Here is a 9,879-nt window from a genome sequence, read left to right as displayed (position 1 = left end):
CACACATCAAACATCTCTACCTCCAAAATGGGTGTAATAGGAAACTCATGACGCCTCAATATGGCTCCTTGCCTTTAGCATACATCAAAAATCCATACTATTTCAACTGCATCCTGGTGAATAGTTGGCCAGTAATACCCACACTAAAATATCTTGAGGGCTGTTCGAGCTCCACCATGATGCTTACCTACTATGATAAATGACAAGCTTCCAGAATAGGTAGCCTTTCAGATATGACTCATCCTAAAAGTACTTACCAACATCATGTAAGAAATTTTTCCTTTGCTGATATATCAGTCCCTGAGATATCAAATCACTAACTAATAAATTAGCAAAATCAGCAAATTGTGTTCTTTCTCTGCATCATCCAATCTTGAAAGGTGATCAGCTACCTGATTTTCATAACCTCTTTTATCCATTACTTCAAAATAGAATACTTGAAATTGTAACACCCATCTAATTAACCTTGGATTCACATACTCTTTGGCCATGAGATATCTCAAAGCAGCATAATCTGTGTGCACTATTACCTTTGTACCCAACAAATACACTCTGAACTTTTCAAATGCATACACTACAGCCAACAGTTCCTGCTCAGTGACTATGTAATTTTGATGTGCTCCATTTAGTGACTTACTAGCATAGTAAATCTTAAAAAAATAACTTTCCCCTTGGAATTGGTCAAACAAATCATCAATCCTAGGAAGAGGGTAATTCTTTTTTATACTGACCTTATTCAATTGTCGATAATTTAATACACTTCATAAGGGACCCATCTTTGTTTTTCACAAACAACATCGGTGCACCCCATAGAGATATGCTAGGTTGTATAATACCCTTGTCCATAAAATCCTTGAGTTGTGCCTTAAATTCCTCAATTCGGTCGGGGCCATCCCGTAAGGTGGAATACATATGGGGTAAGATGAATGTCAAAGTCTATTTACTGTTCGAGAGGGATCCCAAGAAAGTCATAGGGAAAGATTTCCCAAAAATCCCTCACTACGGGGACCCACTCTAAAGAAGGAGTTTCAGACTCAATGTCCTTAACTCTCACAATATGATTGATACACCCTTTAGAAATCATTTTACAAGCTCTTAGACATGGAATGTTTTGACCTCTAGGGATAGAACTTCCCCCCATCCATTCCAAAATTGGCTCATTAGAAAATAGAAACTTTACTACCCAGGTTCTTAAATCAATGGAATCAAAACAAGCATGCAACCAATCCATCTCCAATATGCAATCAAAGTCCAACATATCAAGTTCTACCAAATTAACTAAAGTGACTCTATGAGATAAGTAGATTTGGACACTTCCTATAAACCCTTTTTAGCTATAACCGAATCACCTATTGGAGCAGACACGGAAAAAGGTTATTTTAGGGTTTCGAGGAGTAAATCAAATTTTAATGGCCACAATAGGAGTTACAAAAAACAAAGTAGGATGGGGGTCTAGTAATGAATAAACATCAATTGAAAATACTTGCAACATACCAAGTAACAAAGTATAGAGAACCGTCTTGATCACTCCTAGATTGAAGATCATAGAAGTGTTTTTCTTAGATGCATTGGAATTGGAACCAGTAGGAGGAGCTTGGTTACTTTCTTTTCCCTTGGACGTACGGGTTGGACTATATTTAGATTGATGTCCACTTTTCCCACATCCATACCGGCAAGACATTTTTCCTCATGCTTCTTACCACACTTGGCACATCTAGGTGTCTCCACAGTAGATCCACCCTTATTGCCTCCTTGAGGCCTAGAGTTAGACACATTTTATTTGTTGGGCCTAGGAGCATTGTAAGGGATTCAATTGGTAAACCTCTTATTAGACCTTGGTCCACTCTGACATTCAAACTTACCCTTAGACGAATTTCCCTCATCGGTCCTTGCCCTTTTTTACCTCTGTAGTCTTCTTTATAAGCCTTGATTCCTCAAATTTTTGAGCATATACCATCAACCTTGAGATATCCATGTTGACATGGAGCATTGAAGCAAGACATATTTCTTCAATTATCAGATACACAAGTCACAAATTGTCTCATCTCATTCCTCGGATTAGAAACCAAAGATACGGAAAATTTGGATAACTTAGTGAATTTCAAGGAGTATTCTTGGACACTCATACCTCCTTTGCAAAGATTGATAAACTCCTCAACTTTGACTTCCCTATTCTCATGGGGAAATACCTACCAAGGAAGGCTATCTTGAATATTTCCCAACTCACGAGACCCGCTCTTATAGCCCTATTATTCTTTCATTGAGTGTACCAAGTTTGTACTACGTCTTTTAATTGATATCTGGCTAACTCGACTTTCTCAATAGAATTGACCCCCATAACATACACTATTTTGTAAATCTCTTTCACAAATTTTTATGGGTCTTCATTCACCTTGGATCCAAAGAACATAGGGAGATTTATCCGAGTGAAGTCTCTCAACCTTTAGTCCATGGTACTTGCATTAGGATTTTCCTGGGCCCCCAAATTTCAGTTAGCTAGGGTCGTCCAAGCTTTAGATTTTGTGGTGATAACTTGAGGTTGCACCGTCATGAGTTAAGTCAATGTTTGGAGAGCCGCTCTTATATCTACTTTAGATATGGCTCCTTCATCATTAGGAACTTCACGGTATCGAGGAACTTGAGGGGAAACCTCCTCATTCACATTCTCCTTCTCGGCCCTCCGAGCATTATCCCTTCTTGTATTCATAACCTATAAACACAAGTGAAGGGTTAGGAGAAAAGGACGTCATAGACTTAGGACTCCGAAGCACGACCAAAGAGTAATGAAGAAAGTGAAAGTTCCTAAGCAAGTTATAGATTCTCATTAATAAGTGTGGTGCGCTTCACACTCATGAACAAGACTCTACTAGATGTGGTCCATGTGACATTGACCTAAAATTACCCAAAAATGTATGCTCTGATACAAAGCTTGTCACGACCCAAGGGTACCTCCTAGATGTAACACAGTGTAATAGACCTTGAAAGGGTCTCATACAAGCCTCTAGCATCATCATGACAAAAGAAATATAAACAATATGGAAAATTTAAAACTTTACAATCGAAGTTCAACTTCATTTTCATAAAAAGAAAATCATAGAATCTAGACCTTTGTCTCATTAACCATCAAAAACATAGAAATAAAAAGTTTGGGACTGAGCCCGTTACATCAATAAATGTATCAATATATGAGATTAAAAATGAAAACTATAAATAGGAATCCCGTCCTCGAACTTGAGCACTCACCACAACTTGGAGATAAGCAATCCAAGTCTTCTTCAAAAGAGAGTAAAAGTAACCTAGCCAGAACCTACACTCATTATGATGTAGAAGGAAGAGGGGTTAGCCACAATCTGTACTAAGTATGGAAGCATGAATAAATATCCTTGAAATATGCAAAAAGGACATTTTAGTGAAAATTATGTATTTATCAAGTTTTGGAAACCATTATGCAACTTCAATGAATGTACAAGTCAATATCACATTTATATTCATTACATAGTAAAGGCATCACCTTAGCCACCCCTAAGGTGCACTTGTGCAATGTGTGTTGGCATCCCATAATACCAACCATACTAAGTACCCCTTTGAAGCTACCTTGGTCATGCATCTCATATTTAGACCTCATTATAATCATTAGTCACAAATAAGAAACTAGTCATGTACATTACTTGAATATAAGGAAAGTCATTTACAACAACTAACAACTCAACACACATGCATTCATTTGTGTCCCATCAGAATATAAAGGAAACATCTACGAAGTTTTCTTGTGCAATATGGAAGTGAAGTCCCATATCCTCACTCCTACTAAGTAAACTCGCCACGAAATCATAGTATAACTCATAACTCATTTACTATATCATTATTTAGGGAAGAATAACCATAAATGAGATAGACCATGTGAGCTACATGGAATCCAGTGTCATGTAACCCACATCGAAGAAGGTGGTGTTCTACTTGCCTAAGGTAGAAATAAATGTATATCTATAAGGTGGATTTACTAGCTAAATCCTATATGGGCACATAGTTATGTGATAAGAAGAGTGCTTCTAGAAACCCTACCTCTTGCATTACCGGAGGTTTTCCCATCTCTTGAGTTCACAAGGATGACCCAACCTCTTGCATTAACGGAAGGGCCTTTACCTCATTGTCCATATCCACTCGATGCTTAGAATTATTAACCAATTTAACATAGTTAGTCTTTGAATTGTATTTAAATGTGTGAAGGAATGCTCTATCTTATGTACAATACAATCCATCAAACTAGCTCATAAATTTATTAAAGGTGAGAATGTACTTTCATCCTAAAAATCAACATTAGTATGTAAATAAAACTTTCACATTACATTGATAGTGTTTTCATGAGAAATGGACATTCTATCGACACAATAACATTATCATCATCCTAGACCATTCATGTATCATCAATTGTAAGAGGGTAAGGGAAGAACAACCTTTCAACAATACCATTATTTACAAATTAGTCATAGGAGATTTACTCTCTAAGTGAATCAATAGGTTATACACAAGTTTCATCAATATGGACAGACCCTAGCAATTTACCCCTTTAAAGGTCATGAATCATGTCTCAAAAATTCACCTAAAGATACTACAATAAGCATGAATAAAGAAAGATTCAATAAGCAAATTAGCATGGATACAACTCATAGTAATCATTATGCATCAATACGTCAATCCAAATTAATGAAATTGGGGTCATGGGGTCTACATGGGTTCATGGGTAATTTTACCATAACAATCACCATTAATCATCAAATCATCCATAATATAATTCAATTAACATAATGAAATCATTTTTAGGAAGAACCCATGACTAGAATCAAAATCATATTTTTGAATAAGTTAGAAGTTTTGAAATTATATTTCGAAGGTATTCATGAAGAAATTTTTTACATGAATCAAGATTCCCATACCTTAATTGATGTTTCCCCACAAAATTTAAGTGAAAATATTGGAGCTTGAACCCTAATCTTGAGCTAATTTTTTGTTCTTCAATGGAGCTTAGAGATTGAATATTTTGAGAGAGGAAAGATAGTTATGTTTTGAGTTTGTGAGTTAAAAGACTTGTTTAATACTTAAAAATACTTAAATACTGTACCAACATGTTCCCTTTGTTATAGAAATACCAACGGGGGAAATTTAGAACGAAAAAACTTTTTCAGAGTATTTGAATTTTCCCAACCTTGTCCAGATTTGGAGGAAATCAGTCACTAAGGTGTAGGGAAATGTGGTAACAATTGGGTGGATCATTTATATATATTTTTGCATGGGTAGTTACATAACTAGTTAAGGAATATCTACGTCTTTACGAAATTGAATTTGGGTAAGTAGATCTCTTGGAATCGATCTTAGGTGGAGGATATTTTTTTGAACACAGTGGATTAGAAATGTGTTGTGGAATGGGGGATTATAATTCCTTGAAATAACTCACTGGTTTTATCGTATTACCACATTTTGGCATAATCTTGGATCGGATTTCCGCGATCTGGCATGCTAACTATTTGGTTTTGGGTTCCATGAGAGTACCAATAATGTCATGATAAATGTGAAATGCATTGTTGATTATTCATGTTGATAATGTTGTGTATGTTGATATATATGCATGTGTTTATAATGTTGTTTGACCTATTTATGTTGCACCAGTGGACTAGCCTCGTGATCCTACCAGTACATTGTGGTTGTATACTAATACTACACTTGCTCTTTTTTTGTTGAGTATAGGGCATCTTGACGGGACTATTGACGGACCTCTTTTAGAAGATCAGTGATTGTCGTGTCAAATTCAAGGGTGAGACAATCTTCCGTGCTTCCATGTAATTCTGTTTCATCTATGTCCGCCATATCCGAACTTAGACAATTGTTTTAGTTAGTTAATTAGTTCACTAGTATCTTTTGTTTAGACTTGGATCTTTTGTTAGATGTTTTGGTACATTGACTTTCAAGTTCTAGGTTTATCTTCTGCATTATTATTTGTTACATCAACTGTTAAGTTTACGAGAACTTCATTAGTTAGTTATTTAATCATTTTAGTAGTTTAAATGTCTTAGTTCTTAGATTATTTGCTTGTTGGGTTGTAGTAATGGTTCTCCCACTGAAATGTTAATGTGGGTGCCACCACGACGATGTGGGTCGTAAAAATATACTTCAAATAAATAATTATAACTGTACCCCATCACAACTTAATTATATAGTAATTTACCAAACCACCCCCACTTAGACCAAACCTAGGCAGATAGCACAGGCACGATCAACTGACCCCAAACCATGGAGCATGGATGGGTCCACAGACCATTCTGGCTGTCAGTGATTTGGTTCAGCGAGGGGTAATTCAAGGTAAGGGTGAGGAGACTAAGTCTCAACTCACGAGACCCATCCACGGGGCATTAGTTTGTCCTTAGACCGTACTGCACGCGGTGTGGTATGGGACTAAGACTAGGTCATTTTGGAGGCCATTTGAGGGGGCAAAGTTACAATACATGACTCATCACTCCCTTCTATGGGGCCTGAGTCATTCCACGTCTCGTGGTCCCTATTTTGTGGACAGAGCTGTTTCTTACAACTTTTTGGACCTTCCCTTGAGTCCTCTTCATTGTCACATCCGGAGAGCACCCCTAAAAGTAACCGGCGTCGTCGTCCTCAAAGAAGAATAAGACTAACGTCTTAGCATTCGTCGTTACATTTCATAGGTTAAAAAGAGCAGAAAATTAAAACTTTTCATCTACAACTACTTTATGAGGTTTACATAGGACTCTCACTTACACAATATATTTATAGCGAGTATACATAGACACCTCGTAATAGAAGATTACATAGTCTTCTACTTTTATGCCACATATAGACAACATACACAATATAGTCTTAAAAAGGGATGTATCATATTAAACCATCTAAACGGAATAGAACAATATGGTCATAGCCCTTAAACAAATGTAGAAGTGCCACTTAGGGCTTACAACAATTTCTTGAAACAACATGAGAAAAATCGGTGTCTTTAGACTATAACAATGTAACATTGGTAGAGTGATAGAAAGGCATCATCCTCAAAACATGAGGACATACCCACACTTGGAGAAATGAACCAAGCCTTCCTTCAAAGTGGTCATGAACCCTTCAACGACAGAAACCTAAAATGTTGGGGGGAAAGGGAGAAATGGGGTTAGCACATCACTTGTACTAAGTATAGGATCATATGCACACACAACATAGACATCATGTTGAAAAGGACATTCGTTCAAAACTATGCCAAGTTACTTTGAAAAGTCTTATGCACAATCAAGAACACATATAGGACAATAACCACATATTCATCAAAACAACGGCATATTCAACACAAGACCATGCTACTCAAATTAAGCCAAATTAACATGTTCATATCACAATAGAACTCGTAACTAATGTAACTTCAATATCATGCTATAACAACAAAGCATACATAAGAGTTCATGAAATCATAACCTAAGCAATACCATTACTCATAAACCCCCATTAAGTCTACAAGTTCAATGACCAAGTAAAGCCCCATAACCTTACCCGATCAAGTAAACCAAATAAGTAATAACAAGCAATGCCTAACATCACATTACATGGCATTAAGAGTATCATCATACTTTATCAATAGAGATCAACCACATGTTCATAAGTGAAACAAATATCACATTGTGTCATTAACATGTAAGATCAATACACATATCATTTACATTTGTAAATATATAAGCAATAAGAACGTCCTTCTAAGGCTTCTCTCAAGGCCAACTAGTGCAATATATAGGTAGAGTCTCAAACCCCTACCTAGACTAAGTCAAACCCCTCAAGTCATCCTAGATAGAGTCCTCTTAATTACTTCATTTTACTTTCGGGAACATCTTGCCTTAACCGACATACACCATATGAGCCAATGTGGAATCCGGTGTCATGGAACCCTACACTAAAAGAAGGTGGACCACTTGCCAAGGTAGTACCAAAACATGAACATAACATCTATGTGGATCCACTAGCTAGTATTCCTATGAGGGCAACATAGTTCAAGAACTGGGAGATGTAGTTGGGACCCTCTTTATGCTACATGAATTATAGTCTCCAATCTCATTAGTAAAACATTGAACCTACCTTTCCTATGTGGGAAGGAACACTCCTCACTACTAATTCACTCGGTGCTAAGCTAGAGTCCCTTTTGAAATGTTTTTCATTAATAATCATAACTTAGTTTAGGTCATAGGATCTACCCCTTATATAGTCATAGCCATAGCTCAATAGGAATTGCATGAGATCACCTTTCATTACAACCCTCATATGTGAGATTAGCACATTAACATCATTAATCATAGTAAGGCACATAGGTACTTCATAACCATCCTTATAGCATTATATCTTAAGCATAATCTCACAATCACATAATGAATATATTTCAATTCAATATCATACCAACCCTAATCAATCTTATCATAAGGTATACTTCAATATAACTTCATCACTAAACACAAGTAATCATAATTGAAGTAAAGGTTTGAGATCACAAAACTTACCCCAATATCCTTCACAAGCCATCATCATAGTCTTAACATCAACCAAGTTAATTCGATCCTATAATAGGTGTAATAACATCAATAAATGGTAATTAACACAATAATAAAGTCAATTGCATCACTACAACTCAATTCAACACTAATTCATAACCTAGGGTTAAGGAGTTGGGTCAATTTCATGATCTATTCCACAAACTAGGTTAACTCATAAAAAACTAGCATAATTGAATCAAAATACATCATAATCTCATAATAATAACATAAATAAACCACAAACAATACAATTAAGAAAGTCAATTTCGTAATAGAAAGAAACCCACATGAAACACATCTTTTTTAAATCAATTTTTGGAAGAACCCTTTGTGAAAAGGAATCCCAAAGGTGATAGGATCACATGCCTTATTAATTGTTGAATATTGATGGAGAAAAGTAATCTTCTTTCTTCCCTAAGACCTTCACCTATCCCTTCAATGGAGTTTATCCTTTTGGGAGAAAGAAAGTAGAGAAAAGGAGGATCAGTTTGAGTTTGGGAATTGTGAGAGTTGGGTTCGTTTAACTAGGCTTAGATCTTTATATAGAGGTCCTTAATTAACTTAATTAAACCTCCCCTAACCCTTAATTAACTAACTAACCACCAATGAAACAATTAAAATAAAACTGTAAAACACAGACCTGACCTACGAGACCCCGGCCTACGGGTCGTAGATCAGTCGACGAGCACTGTTCACCTACCGTCCTGCACACCGTCGTTTTGGTCAGAGACATGAAAAATGGCCTTTTGGGAAAATTTCTAAGTGATATCGACGCCCCGTCGATTGGACCACCCCTCGTAGCCTACCCCTCGTCGATGGCTACTATCTTAGACAACTTTTAGCCAAAAAAGCAAGGGTCCTCCTGAAGGGCCCTTGGTGTTTCCTTGGGAGTCGTACCAGGTCGTTCACCCTAAACAAACTCTAATACGTTTAAGACACCTAACCACCAAATCTCATAAAATTTTGACTCCTAAAACCTTTTCAAATAGGATAAGGCACACTAGCACCTCTTGCACTAGTTTCGGGACGTCTTGGACGTTTCTTGACGTTGACTCTAATACTTCCTAAATAAGTTATATACATTATACTTGACCATAAAACAGTGTTACAACCCTTAGACACTCATATGAGGCTCTAAATTAGGTTTTGGACTTTCGGAGTGTTACATTCATCGAGCCTTGGGGGTCCTACGGGGTCGTGCCTCGACATTTAGGCACTTGAACCCTAACTTAGGTCATTAGATATCTAAACTACACATGAGGTTCTAACTTAGGTCATTACATATTTGGGGTGTTACAATTAT

This window comes from Solanum pennellii, chromosome 6 (genome assembly GCF_001406875.1).
Source record: "Solanum pennellii chromosome 6, SPENNV200".
Taxonomy (NCBI): Eukaryota; Viridiplantae; Streptophyta; class Magnoliopsida; order Solanales; family Solanaceae; genus Solanum; species Solanum pennellii.
The sequence above is the reverse complement of the archived record's forward strand: the minus strand, read 5'-3'. Positions refer to the sequence as shown.